At 37.9% G+C, this 15,208-nt stretch overlaps 1 protein-coding gene across 5 annotated transcripts in view; it reads right to left on the bottom strand.

The window, feature by feature from the left end:
* The window catches only part of LOC107092722 (poly(rC)-binding protein 3), a 114,275-nt gene extending 108,075 nt beyond the window's left edge, over positions 1–6,200 (bottom strand). For all 5 annotated transcript variants that reach the window (XM_015387349.1, XM_015387350.1, XM_015387346.1 and 2 more), the window contains exon 1: positions 6,034–6,200. The gene's annotated coding sequence lies outside the window, so the exon portion shown is untranslated. The remainder of the gene's footprint in view (positions 1–6,033) is intronic.
* Between the last annotated feature and the right edge of the window lie 9,008 nt (positions 6,201–15,208).

The raw sequence follows: 15,208 nt of genomic DNA, 5'->3' as shown, positions 1-15,208 counted from the left end.
AACGTTGTATCAGAGCTATGTTAACATTCGTGTAGCCATCAACAGGGCCGCCACGTCCCACAATGCAACGCGAATCCCAAGCACAAAAAGTCAAAATCATTTCCCAAAATTTTCATAAGGAATTTATACATTTTGTAAAGTACTTTTTAATAGATTTTTTTTTTTTTTATCTCGCTTTCTACCCACTTCCCGCAGCCATGTTTGTACCAATACCTCTTTTGGGTCAACAATGATCACAGATATTTTTGTTTACACCTGACTGTCAGAAGTACTAAAAAAGATGCCAAACTCTCGACACAGTCGAGTTTCCACTTTGGAAAATAGCCATGCACCTTTTAAATGTTTACACTTGCATACAGTATGCTCCACGAGACATTTGTGCAGTTTGCTCAATAGAATATGATCTACATATTGATGAAGGCACACAACCAAAAAAAAAGGTTTGCAGGCACCGTCTGCTGTATCACAAAAGCAAATCACTTTGCACCTACGTTGAACAGCCACTCTGCTCATAAAAACCTCCTGAAGATAAGTCGGAAAATGTTTTTCACCCATTGACATCTTCTTACCCTGCAGTTAATTTTACAATATTGAGCACCAGCAGTTTCTACTCAAAATGCCATTGCTGATGTCTTTCCATCTTGGCATTCTACTTTCCAACAGCTGGTCCAGAGAAGCAAACTAACAAAACTACTTCATTAAAGCCCAACAGTCACATTGATTATAGCCACCAGCACCTACAGTAGCTGCTACCCTATCAGCATCCAGTCTGCTTCCATTTACCTAACAAGCTTTAAAAGTGATCTCAGCAACTTTTATGATCAAACATATTACTTTAATTGTAATTACTCATTTGACAATAAGCTTCTGTGCTGTTGATGCTGTGAATGGACCATTTTTCCAAGCACTCTTCAGTCACACATTATTCTCCAAACCAGCTTCATGATCCCTGCCTTTAGCTGTTTACATAGAGCCAAACAGAGGCGACAGTGGATGGTGTGGAACCAGAGGCATCCATGTTTAGTGTTCTGCCAGGCTTTCGGGCTGAACCTCTCAACAACAATACAGAATTTTGACTAAGAAAGAACAGATTCATTGTTAAACAACATTCGACTGTAAATAGTTATTTACTAAACATTTTGAATCCTAGTTCTAAAAAAACTTGCATGACTTATTTCTGGTTGCAACGTGTGAACGGACAAAAGTGTGAAACATGCAAAGAAATTATTAGTTAAAAAGTATGTGTTAGAGCAGAAGAGTTCAAGTCTTACTTGAATTTCATAGAGTATGCAGAGGAATCTAGAGATTAGGATGATGACCAGGAAGCCTTCCAGTCTGACAGATTTGGAGTTAAATCAAGAGGAGTTCAGTTCCTATAAACCCAGTAAGAAACATCCTGTAGATTTTGGAAATATTATATAATTTTTAAGATTTAAAAAAAAATGGGTTTTAAATGAAGGCCCAGAAAACACATTTGTATTAAAATAAGATTTTGCTTGGGTACTGTAAATAAACATTTATTTCAGTCTCATGAGAGAGCGCCTCCTACTGACGTTTAAATGCAGTTGTTGTCAAATTAATGATGCTTTGCAATAGAGGATTAACAAATGCTTATTACTCTCATGCAGAGATTATCAATAATGATTGCAGTTATAAAAAAACAGGATTTTATGTAATGACTGATATATCAATTACAGTTTAGATTAATTTATGTATTTATCTGTTTTAATGTGTCATATTTTTCCCATACAAAAACTAAACTTGATTTTAATGGTTTATTGTAAAATGAAACCCATGTGATTGCAATACGAGAAAAATCGCTTCCTTGTTTATGAGCTTTTTTAAGATTGTTAAGGGTTTGTGGTTTTCAAAATAAAACAATAAAATAAGAGACAAATTGACCTCTATTCCACTACAGAAACACAGAGACTACGTCAGAGACAATGTTAACTGAAAATAAATCCCACTCTGAGCTGCATGAGGGCTGAGAAACCATCCAGGAACTAAGCAGAAACAAACAAGTCAATCTAGTAAAAGGAGACTCATGTCCTATGTCACTCTGATGTCTCCTCAGGTTCACCTGTTGATCCTATTTCTTTCCAGAAAATAAAGGCTTTAATTAAATTAAAGTAGGTTTAACATCACCGAAGGATCAAAAACAGCCACAAAGAAAGGATTATATCAGCCTTTGAACATAAATCACTCAGAGACACATTAGTGACAAATCCTCTATATTTGATTAGTTTAGATGATTTATAAGCTCTCACTGCACTAGTTGAACTAATTCCTATTGGAAAAATGTCAATAGGCTTTAATTTGACACAATGACCAGTCTTTATTATAGAAGTGTTTTTTTAAGGTTTTCTTACTACAGAGTATTTTCCATAGACTCTATTGGAAGAAGCAAGTTGCAAAATAGGATTAATAAAGCCTTTCAAAATAAAGCTATAAGAAAAAATAAAAGTCTTTCATAGTTGGAATATTATCAATTACAAAATATAGAATAGAATAGAATAGAATAGAATAGAATAGAATAGAATAGAATAGAATAGAATAGAATAGAATAGAATAGAATAGAGGGCTGTTTGGCACTGTTGCCTTGCAGCAAGAGGGTTCTAGGTCTGATTCCTGGCCCGCCCGCTTTCTGCGTGGAGTCTGCCTTTTCTCCTCTTGCATGCGTGGGTTCTCTCTGGGTACTCTGGCTTGCTCCCACAGTCCAAAAACATGAATCTTAGGTTAGTTGGCTGGGTGTGTGTGGTGGGTGTATTTTTGTTGTGTGTGTTTCTGCACCTGTCCTGGCTGTATCCAGCCTGTCACCCACAGAGGCCGGCCCCATCATCACGCTGATGGACTAAGCGTAAGAGGATGGATGAATAAGGAATAGAATAGAAATATTCTTCATTGTCCCACAGTGTAAATATTCCTGAAAATGGGGAAACTAGTCTCTGCTTCTGTCTCCTTGAACCCCAGTCAGCCTCGGCAGATGGCCGCTCACACTGAGCCTGGTTCTGCTGGAGGTTTCTTTCTGTTAAAAGGGAGTTTTTCCTCTCCACTGTCGCTACAAGCATGCTTAATGTGAGGGATTGTATTTGAGTCAATGCAATCAACTGGTTTTCCTTAGATAGAAAACTTTGTATCAATTTGACTGTATGATCTGGTTGAACTGTAAAGTGCCTTGAGATGACATGTGTTGTGAATTTGGCGCTATATAATAAACTGAATTGAATTGAATTAATCATATAAAAAGATTACAAACTCTAAACATGTGTATTAAAATCCAAAATGGGAATAAGTGGATTGATTGGTAATCCCTGAATCGTTTTTCATAGGGCATAAAAATTAATTTGTACCATTTCTGCTGTGTTTAGGCATGTTACTCAGAATACGTCTCTAAGAACAAAAAACATGGAAAAAGTTGCTAAAGAGGGAACACACCATTCTTTTTGTTTCAAAAAACACTTTGTATTTAGCCTGATTTGAAAATGTGTTTTACAATTACTTATTTCTGAAAAAAAAAAAAAAATTGAAAACTAATTATTACTATAAGTATAATACTTGACAAATTATTAGTTTCCCTACCTTAACATATCCCAATATTTAATTTTTAAGGGTTAAATGATTTTCCCAGGTTGGAGATGCCCGATTTACTCCTCCCAAACAGCAAGTTTAAACGAGACAGCTGCAACACATAGTACTTTATAATCCTTTGAGTAAAGGCAGTTAATAAAGCTAAACTCTAATCCCTTTCTTTATTTTGTCAATTATACTCTGTAGTTTGCACACAACCAACTATAGCTAAGAAGTCATGTTTTACTGCGTGTGGAAATACTTTGGTGTCAGCATGTTAGGAACATGTTTATAACATAAAAAAAATACTGTATAGATATCCCAATTTCAGAGTATAATGAATATGAAATTAGTTGGGTTTTATCTTCTTTTAAATATAAAAAATTGGTTTTTATAGCTGAAAACAGCAAAAAAAAAGAAAATAGTTTATTTATTTGAAATAACTGAGGGGTTTTTTTTTGTTTTGTTTTTTTTAACAGTGTCCTGTCTGGTAATGTGGCAATAACAATAATTGTGTTGATGCCAAAAAGAGCCCAACATATTTTACTTTCACAAGTGGAGCAGTACAGCTACACTTTCATACTGAAATAATTGAGTTTACAAGGAGCAGTCTAACGGCAGTCTAACAGCTGCTTAGGAAGGATCTATGGTCATTCTTCTTTGAACACCTAGGGTGCTGCAGTCTTTGACTCTTTTGCTCCACAACAGCCTCATGCATTCAGGTAAAAACTGGGACGTTTTTTTTTTGCTGGATTGCTTCTATCTGTCACCATCTGCAATGAGTCGCGGAGGCATCCTAAAACAACATGAAAACCTACATAAGGTTACATATCTTTAGTTCAGAATAATCATGGTTTCTTAAATTTTCTGTTTGTTCTGTATGAGCACTATGACAAACTCTGAGCCAAATCCTTCTCAGAAAACTCCTGGAGCATTTGGAGGTCTGGGCCAGACCAGCAGGAAAACCGGAACGATTTAAAAGGGCCAGGGCACAAAGAGCCAGCTGCTTTCCTGCAGAGCATGGGTTCTGGAGGAAGCAGGGATCCCTGTTCACTACAGGCTTTTCCTAAGGGTTCGGCTATGTTCCATAATAAGGGCTATGCCCATCTTTGATTACATCCATCTTTGTGTTAACAGTTATACAGAAAAATGATCAAAATAGGGTTTCACAGTTTCAGTCTGAAGAATTTCTGCATGTTTGGAAAGATGTAGAAAATAGAAAAAATAATCAAAAACATTTAAGATTAGAATTTGTATAAACATGAAAAAAAATTTTTTAATTAATCTTACATTATGGATTACTTTGGTTTAGAATTGTAAATATTATTTACATTCATCAAATATCTTCCTTACATTATTGATTTACTAATATGTATTGATAGTATTGTATTGGAATTATAGTTATTGAACTATACGTATGACAAGCAAATACGTATATGAAAGGATGATAACAATTTTTTAAATTAAAAATCAGCTTCTAATGCATAGATTATTTTCAAATAAAAAAACTCTACAAAATAAAATAAGGATTATCAGGTTATAAAGTAACATATTTGATGATTTACAACCCAAAGAAAGACCTTAGCCTATTTATATTTTTTTTTTTTTACATCTGAATCCTTGTTGAAATTTGCAAGGAGAAAAACACTGCATTTTTTTAGGGTCTTTGCTGTAAGGTCCAATTTCCAGATTTGATAAAGTGGCTTTAAAATCTCTTGGCTGGCAGTATTGATGTCTAAAGCACTTCAGTTTAATCACACACACTGTCTTACACACACAGAGAGCACTTCCCCTTCCTGGTGGAGTGCAGGATGTGCGGCTAAAGAACTAAGCAGTTTTTCTCTTTCCTGCTGCTGCCAGGAATGCTTTATGAGCCATGTTAATATTGGCGATCTGCTGCCAGAAGGATTGCCTGATTCAATCAAGCATCTCACTGCCTTGTAAAGTCATTACACTTTGTGCAACGTCATGCATTCTGGGGCCGACCGTCAGTCCTCTGTTTTATCCCACCGTTCAGAATTGGCCAAAGCCTCCCAGAAACAATTAATAACCGAGACAAACACAACCTTCCTTTCCAGCATGTTTCCTGGTCAATCTTTGCTTATGGAGGGAAGTTAGAAATCAAACGGATCTCTGAAAATTTGCTGCAGGGGGATGAGACAGTTACAGACATGAGGAGAGATTCTGAGGAAAGATTGTGGAGACAACAAGGAGAAAGTTCTTATCACAACATAAAAGCAAGGAGGGAAGACACAATGACCTCAGTGATAGCATCTCCTGCATCTGTGTCACTTTAGTCAGAGTGGCTCTAAAGAGCTGCAGGTAAAGCACACATAAAAAGGCAAAGAGTACCTAGAATGTTAGGGCAATAAGACAATAAAAAGGAGCTCTTTGTTTTAGATGAATCCTTAGTGGGTTAAGAAGAAGAGAACAAGCAAAAACTGTAGGTTGAAGGAACAGACTTACCTGCTCAGGGGTGGTGGTTGGTGGGACGGAGAAGTGAGGAGAGTCAAAGGGTCCCGGGGTGGTATGGGTGGTAAGGGGTCCTGGTTTGGGCCGGCAGCAGGACTGGAGGGTGGTCCAGGTTAGGGGAGGAAGGATGGAGTGACAAGGAGCAGGGGGGAGAAAAAGAAACGCTGCTTGGCTTTCCCTCCCTCCCTCCCTTGCTCTCTTTAACTCGTTTCTCTTTCCAACACACACACGCACTCTCACACACTCGCTGAGAGGCTAAAAGCTGAAGTCACTCAGATAAAAGCCAGAGAAAGAGTCCCTACATTTACCATCTCAGCCACAGGAGGAGGGGAGGAGGTAGTTAGCTGCTCCTCCCTCCCTGCTGCAACCAGCCAATGGATGGAGGCATAGAAGAGACTCATTAGCCAATAACACCAGCAATAGTAGGTACCTAACCATGGAGCAGTAGCTCATATGGAGTTGGAATATTTACAAAGTGAGAAGAGAGATGGAAGGCCGTTAATGCATAGTGTTCCTAATAAAAAAAAATATGAGAAACTTACCTCTCTCCTCCAGAGATGTGGTTTCCACATGTGTCTTGTTTCACCCAATCTCTTTCTGATTTATTTCTATGAATAACTATCAATAACTGCATGATACAGGACCAGTGCTTTCTGGTATCTCCATGCTTCAGTCAACTGAGGAAGCAAATCTGCATCCATGTTTCTTTTTTGCCATTTCTTATTTGAAAAAGAGATTGTTGATCTCAATGGCGACTTTCCTGGTTAAATAAAGGTTTACCAAAATTCCCCGACTTGAGCAGGGGGCCTCAACCATTTCCTGAATAGACAATGACCAATGAAATGAACACAACTTGTGAGGCTGAAGAGTTGAGTGCCCGACCAGACAATCAGTAATAAGGGGTACTACAGGGAACGTTACTTTTACTTTTCTTATTCACTGTACATCATTGAACTTCCCTACAAGTCACAGTTCTGTAATCTACAGAAAGTTGTACAGCTGTTGGACTGCTGTAAGGCATGGTGCAGGAATAATAATTTAATTTCAAGTGTAAACAAAGTATAAAGAAATCATAGTAGATTCTGCAGAACCAGGACTGATATCCCATCACTGAAGAAGAGATAGGAGCAGCGGAGCAGAACTGGATAGACTGTAAAGGCAACAGTGAAGCTACAGTATTTACAGTAGAACACCAATAAAAACTTTTCAGCATACCATCTCTGCACAGGACACCCCGGCCTATGCCACTGCCCTGTTAAACTAGAAAGGGCAATCTGGCAACAGCCGCAGCTCCAACGGCAGCTTGATCAAATGAAAAGCAAAGCGAAGCCTCTGGCAGGGCTCAGCAACTCCCATGATGCTCAGCGAGTCAAAGAGTGTTCTAGAAGACGTACAGTATGCTCCAAACTCTTCCAGGATGACTCCGATGGCGGGGTGGCACAGGAAATCAGTCCAAATAGGCCTCTAATCAGTCAGAACTCTTCCAATCAGGACTCAAATATTACAGCATTTCTATTTAACGATCAGACTGTACAGTTCTAGAAATGGCAGACATATACAGACCCTATTTTGAATGTAACTGGATAACTACAAAGCCAAAAAACCACACAATGAAAGAGGAGTATATATAACAAGTGAGCTAAGACTTCATGGCTTCGTACAATTTCAAAGCATATCAAACAAACACACTGAAACATCCTGAACTAATTCTCTCTTTCCTGTAACATAGGACAGAGCCTCAGCTCACAGAGTTCCAGAGGAACCAATGGGATGTTAGCACACACAACCATTAACCTCTCATCAAATGATTGTTTCTTTAGGCTGTGGTCTTGTGGCAGTCTTTGGTAGAGGAAGAAAACAGCCTTATATAATTAGACAGAGATCAGTCTCTTCTTGGAGAAGCTGTACTCAGAATCTTCATGGCTGGGACTGCACACAGCGAGTTTTTGACCACTGAGATACATAGAGTGACCTGAACATGTCTTCTCCAAAGCTTCTTCTATGAAGTTTCAATGTCTCTTGTTTTATACAACCATGAACATCTGGAAGGTCACATAAATATGCTTTCTTACATGATCAGCTGTCAACTTTAGTAAATCAGTGACCACAGCAGAGTTTCCAAAACTGTGGTCAATCCTAGCAGATCTAGTTTTATCAGTGTTTTATTTGTAGCTGTGTGGCCAAAATTAAATAATACACAGTCTTTGAATTTAACCAAATTGAATCAAATGGTAGAATTGTCTCCTCAGTATGAAGCGAGTTCTAGACAAACAAAAAGGGGTAACCTACTTGTTTCATATGTGTGCTCACTCTTAGTCAGAAAACCTGTGATGTCATCACGGTAAGTGCAGGCTCCCCTCAGGGCGTGCATCCTGAGCCCACTGCTGCTGACCCTGATGTCACACTACTGTGTCCACTGGTTCACTACCAATCCAATCGTGAAGATTGCAGATGACACTACAGTGGTGGGCCTCATTAGAGACGACAAAAACCTGGACTAGAAAGAGTAGGTGGCATGGCAGGTGGGCTGGTGCAAAGATAACAACCTGATCCTGAACGTGGAGAAGAGGAAGAGCATCATTGACTTCAGGAAGAACCGGCCTAACCACGCTCCACTGTTCATCAACAGATCAGCTGTAGAGTTGGTCATCAGCACCAAATTCCTGTGGGTGCACATAACAGACACCCTCAGCTGGACTGTAAACACCACCTCACTGGTCAAAATTTTATATCAAAATATGTTTTAAATGTCTTACATGTAACTGAATCAACACATCAGCAAAACTTGTAAAAATATACTGTATCTTTTTTTTCTTCTAGAAACAAACTCATCTTTTTGGCTTTAAACAAGTCAAACCACATACAGTTGTTCTATTTAAATACCTTGTTCTCATTGCAGCCTATTTATTATTTTTATATTTTATATTATTTATGATAGAAAATATAAATATTGCAGTATATAATGTATGTTTCTGTATATTAATGTTTAATTTATTGTCTGAGTGGGGCTTTTGTGCAAGCAAAGAATTTGTCATTACAAGTATTTCAAACACACAAAAGTAGCGGCCAGCTGAAGGGGGGGCAAGGTTCCACATCTGTGGGGCTTCCCCCCCCCCAGATCTGCTCCTGATTACAGTGAATATAGTAGAAATATAATACTGATAAAGACAATGTTTACCTAAAATACCATTGCTATTCTCAGTAACCAATGGAAAATCCTTTTCCACATTACAGCAATCAAACCCTTCTTTGTATTGCTTTTAAGGTTTCCTCTGGCATTTTAATAGTCTAATGTCCCATCTAAAGGCCTTGGCACAGCAAAGCTAATTCTCCAGTTGTTTCTTTAGTTTTTTTCATGAGTAAGAAATTTTGGTTTAAGATTAAAATACAAGAATTAGACAACAGTTTCAGCTGAATGGAATTAAATGAGAAAACTGTTAAGTATACCTGGTTTAGTAGCCATGGATTCTTAGTACCATGTAATAAGTGCTCAACCTTGAGGTATCAGACTGTTCAATAAAAGCCATGACTACAGGTGTTCTACTTCCTCTTAAAAAGGTGTAGCATAACAATTAATATTATGGAAAAAAAAAAAATATATATATATATATGTTGTTAACAGGACACTCTACCTAGCATAAGGTAATAGACTTGTTGATTAGAAGACTTTAGAAAGCAAAAGCCGAAAATCCATAGGCAAAAAACAGATCAGAATCAACAAGACAAAACATTTACTTAAACGTTAGAGTTACTCACAACGAAACAACTTGAATAATGTGGCGCTGATGGTAGGAAAGCAAACAGCATAAATAGCTGGGGGGACCGGGTGAATCAGAACGGCGGTAATCAGCCGCGGGGCCAATTAGGCAGATGAGCAGGGGAAAATGGGAAAAAAATAACAACCATCAGCGCCAGGATTATGACAATTTAACTATTTTTATTTGTTATAATTAAGCATTGAAATAAAAATTGACACGTTTAGACATGTTTGTGATGGATTACTCTGAGGACTCAAAAGTTCAGCAAGACACATGGACTTTCAAGTTTTTTATTTTTTGCAATTGTTTAAATGATATTGTGAACGATCTTCACAAGTTTTTGAAAAGACCCGCCTTCTCCACTTTGAAAATTATTCACATGCACAACTCTGTAGAGAGGGAACGCTCTGTTTAAAGGTTTCTGTTTGCATCGCTCATACATGCTTACTTTCCAAAGGAAGATTTACAATTTTTCAGACTCACCACTGGTATTTGAAAATAGAGACGAGCACGTAGGACGGACCTTTCGTAAACATATAACCAGAAAATTGACAATTAGGAGGACCACTTATTTTGATTATCCACCTGGAAAAAACACATCCTCCACTATACCTTTAATTGAACTACAGGAGGCCACCAGCAGTGGAACCTCTGAAGGGATGGAGAAAGGTTAGAGGCCGGCAAGGTAGGAACTTGAGGATGAGGTTAAGTTCAGAAATAAATTCAATACCTTTCTTAGGTTTCCGAAGTTGGGCGAGGCTGTTGAATTTTTGTTCACCAGTGAAGCAGACTGGAGACAAGTGGATGGAGTCACTGTAAACTTGACAGGCTGTGAAAATGAATTATTGGTTTCATGTGAGGGTTTTAATCCAAAGGATCCACAATCAGAACACAGAGGGATTCGTAAACTTCCGGATTACGAATCCCGAAGTCTGGCTGGTCTTAGTGATCAGAGTCATTAAAGGAGAAACAGGGAACAGTATGGCAGAATCACAGTTGAATTGGTTGCTGGAGCAGAGATATTAGGTCGAACACAGGGTTGACAGATCTAGAGGATTGGCAGAAACAAGGCTGATGTCCAGAGATCATGGGCCAGGAGAACATTTGAAGTGAGCAAGGCAGAACAGAAAAACCAAAAAGAATGGGACATGATGGGACAGATAAGTAGGGGAATAACGCTGGACATTTCTTTATTCAAAGACTTTTTATAATCTGGCACTGTTTCCAGACAGAAAGTAGTATATAAAGAAAGGACATGTGGATTGAATTAGGTGTGATTAGGGTGCAGGCAAGTGGAAACAATAACCCAAATTTCTGCAGCCAAAGAGGAGCAGGAGAAGACACCAGTGGTGCTAACTACTGTAACAACACAGAATCATGACATTTGTTTCCATTTATAATAGAAAGAATCCCCTTATTATCATATTAATGTGTTTACAGTTACAAAAGATGGACTCTTATGTTTTGTTTTTTAAGTTGTCTCCTCTGGTAAATTACAAAGGAAATGAAAATCCTAACAGTTGTGGATGATCCCCTCCCCGGATAAAATTCAACAAGGCACATCAGAACAGTTTATAGAGGCAGTGGGTAGGAGAAGGTCCAGGCTCCAAAGGAAGCGCTGCCATTTAGAACGGCACAGCTTACAGAACAGGACCAATACCAAGGCCTGTCTGTGTGTCAGCAGGGGAGGTAGAGACATAAAAAATTCATTAGAGGATGGAAGGAGATGTCACATCGAGTATGTAGCCGGCTGCATTGACGACTGAGAGCAGTCAGCTGTGTGAGGACGATGGAGCGGCTTTTAACGCACTCCTGCAGACCTGAGCATTTTCATCAGCCAGGATGGAAACCCTGACAGGAAGATGTAAACATGGAAACATGCTGGAAATTCATATTTGATTTAAATGGGTTCGTTGTAAAAGATAATGAAAATAAATACTGGCCTTTGCAACTGTTCTGCAGCCAATAAATAAAAGACACTTGCAGAAACAATAATAATCAACTACAGGGAACTAGAAAGCCTTCTATGAAAATGATGCAATTGTTTCTTTTGTTTCCACAGAGAACCACTTAACACAATTATTCTCCTCCCATTCTATTTTTCCCACATCAATAAAAATAGAAAAAAAAACAACCTCACATCAGATCAGTTCAGCTGTGTCAGAATAAAAGGAAGACCTAAATGCTCTTGATAAAACCAGGAAAATCCGAGCTCATTACTTTCCTTATCAAATATTTAAATGAGTAAAAAAAAAAAAAAAGAGCCTGAAACAGTTAAATTTTGACAAGAGGATTTAAAGTTAGGAATCGTTGGAGGAAAAAAGCCTCAGATAAAATTTTATTGTATCTAATAAAAAGAGCCAGGAATTAAAAAGATCATTACACAGAAACAAACAGTCGTGAAACCAGTGATGAGTTAAAAGACAGACATGATCCAGAGGTGTGTGTGTTGTAGTTTTATGTCATATTTTATTAATCCTTTTCCTGCTTTTTTCTCATTGCTAAAATAACTTGGCCATATTCAGTTGGCAACTCTTGAACATTCCTTTGTGTTTACTTTCTGCAGTTTATGGTTTAGACTCTTTTGTTATGTTAGATGTTTCCCTTTGGGTTTGTAGATTATTTGCACTTAGTTCAACTCTCTCTGTGGCAATTAGTTTCCCTCCCTCGGTCGTTCAGCATCCCCCAAATTAGGCCCTCCTGGTTTCTGTCACTCTTCACTCCTCACTAGTATTTAAGCTTAACTGTTTCATGTTTTCTCCACTTGTGGTTCAGTGGAGTCTCGAAGCAATAGAACTAGATTTTCAGCTTGTTTCAGAATGATATTATAAATTATTATTGCATTCAGAAGAAAACTTGACTTTTGAATTATTTTCACCTGCTTCATGTATCCAGTCATGTGCAATAGGAGCTCTTATACCTTATGCATTCACACAGGGTGGTTTAGATAGTTTCTTTCTTCAATTAACTGAAATTATAATTTTTGGTTACTTATCTTTGTCTGCATCAAAGTTTCTTCAAAATCTGTGAGGGTGCAAATAAAAAAATTAAGTAGTCTTAAAATAATTGCATGTATTAACTGATAATCCAAGCTTGGAGGTTGTTTTAATATCTAATTCCAAATATTTATTATTATCTGTAGTGTATTTAATAGGCGCATTAGAAGAAGCTCAGAGAAAAGGCAGCTTTATAGGTTTAGTTAAACTTGGGTTAACTGTTGGTGAGTCAGAACCAATGGATAAATACAGTTTACAGATCTGACAACTGTATCGTTTTGTTTCCACCCTAAAACTAATTAAAGCGCCCAAGACGAGGTTGTCGCGTGGTCGTATCATTACCCTCACTCAGTCGTTTCACAGTACGTAGTTATTACTGAGCCTCCACTAAATACAGCGGTCCTCAGGCAGCCAGTGTCATTTTACTCTGCAGCTGCGGGCCAATGCAAGCGCCCACTCTAACCTCCATCAGTCAGGGGGACTTTAATAAATAACATGCCATTCAAGGAGTTTGGATCTCTTCTTTGAGATTTACTCAGGCATGGACAGTGAGGAGTTTAACAGGAAGTTATGATGCTGGTTTATTTGGCTGTCAGTCTGCAGGAACACTGAGCCCCTCCAGTCAATTAATATAAGCCTTCTAACCGTTCGAAAGCTGTAAATCTTAACAAGCAGATTGGATAAAACTGAGTGGGAAGTGACAGTTGCCCTGATTATTTTAAGGTTGCCCTGCTACTTATTATGCAGTGGGCACATGGATATATTTGATCCCTAAAATGATGCCTTGAGGCTCCAAACTTTTAATCCAGTTATTTTATGGCATTATCTCTTTATGGCATATATATTAAAGTTTTAGTTTTTTAATAAAGTATTCTTAAACTTATTAGAATCTTTAAAAACAACATTGGAAAAGAAAAAACAAATATGATATTTGATATTGCCGATTAGCCATGCTTGAGGGCAGGAGCTAAATCCTGTGAAATAGATAAATTAAAGTCCTCCCTGGAACAATTTATGGCAAAATCAGTAAAACGAGAGAAAAGGTAGAAAGGATAATAGGCAGGACCAGCCACTTATAGAATCACAGGTGTAACTCTCTGAAGGACTGATGTGGACATGTCCACTCCAATAATTTCAATACATAAACTTTAGCTCTCAATAATATGTGAGACAAATTTCTAAGTTGATTTTGTTGATTTTGAAGGAAGATAATTATTGATGTAGCTGAAAGGGAAAACATCCTTCAATCCAGATGGATGGATGGATCTGAAATAGTTTCCATACTAGGGAGACATGATATATTGCTGTTGGCAATGGAATTGGCTGTTACTCATCCTATTTTTGTTATATATTAATTTCTAACTACATATTGATATAAATATCTGTGTATTTTGGTTCTTTTTTGCTCTCAACAATAGAAAAGCATTCAATAAATACATGTTTTATTTGGAAAATACAAAACCCTATTGAAAGCGTTTGTGTCGAGCAACCGTAGGTCGATCAGCTGCCACCCTTAGAGCGTCCCTGCCAACTTTCATTACAAATTTACACCCTTGTATAGATTTGAGAGACAACTGACTGACCAGTGCTAGTTTTCAGATCCTCATCTACTCCCCTGCCAAGACAGAAAGATAAATGGATGATCACTCAGACAGATTGATGTCAGCCCACCTACATGACCGGATGGGAGGGAACATAAAAGGCTGTATTTCAGATTTCTGGTTCTTACTGTTTTTCAAGGGGTGAGAAATGTGCAGAGAGATGTTATAAAGGCTCCTCAGTGATTTCTTCTAAGCCAGACCCCTGAAAGTTTTTAATAATTTTTAGGCCAGTAATGTGGTTATAAATTAAGGCAGCAATGAAAGCAATGCAGGGAAAACCATATTTAAAATTGTTGGCTCTGCAGTAGCTATCAATTCTGTAAGGGGAGCAGACTGCCATTAGCCATTTCTTTAAAGATCATTGAAACCCTTCTGTTGACAATTGGTTTTTCTAGTTTATCTGCAAGCTAATGCTAAGTTAACAGAGCAGTACAGCTAACCTTTTTAGGAACTAGGAGGTATTAGTTTAAAGGTGCAGTATAATATTAGCCATTCCAAATTTCCCCACTTTCCTTGATGGGTCCCCTGTGTGTATTTATAAACACTACACAAAGTATGAATTGGTGGGCCCCCAGTATTCAATACTTTAGATTTTTTCCCAGGCCCAGCTAAGGCTGTCAGCTGGTCTGATGCTAAAGGAAGTCTCCAAAAACCCGTGATAGGACCTGTAGCAGGCTCTTGCTACCAATTGTGTAAATATGTTTGATTGTACAGTCATATGACATTTGCAAGAAGAAAACTTATGCTTTTGAAGAAAAACTTGAAGGTCAGACTTGAGGTTTGTACTCTATAACCCGTCAAAGCTTGCTGTTGG

The sequence above is a fragment of the Cyprinodon variegatus genome, unplaced genomic scaffold (genome assembly GCF_000732505.1).
Source record: "Cyprinodon variegatus isolate N-32 unplaced genomic scaffold, C_variegatus-1.0 Scaffold391, whole genome shotgun sequence".
NCBI classification, from domain to species: domain Eukaryota; kingdom Metazoa; phylum Chordata; class Actinopteri; order Cyprinodontiformes; family Cyprinodontidae; genus Cyprinodon; species Cyprinodon variegatus.
The sequence above is the reverse complement of the archived record's forward strand: the minus strand, read 5'-3'. Positions and strand labels throughout refer to the sequence as shown.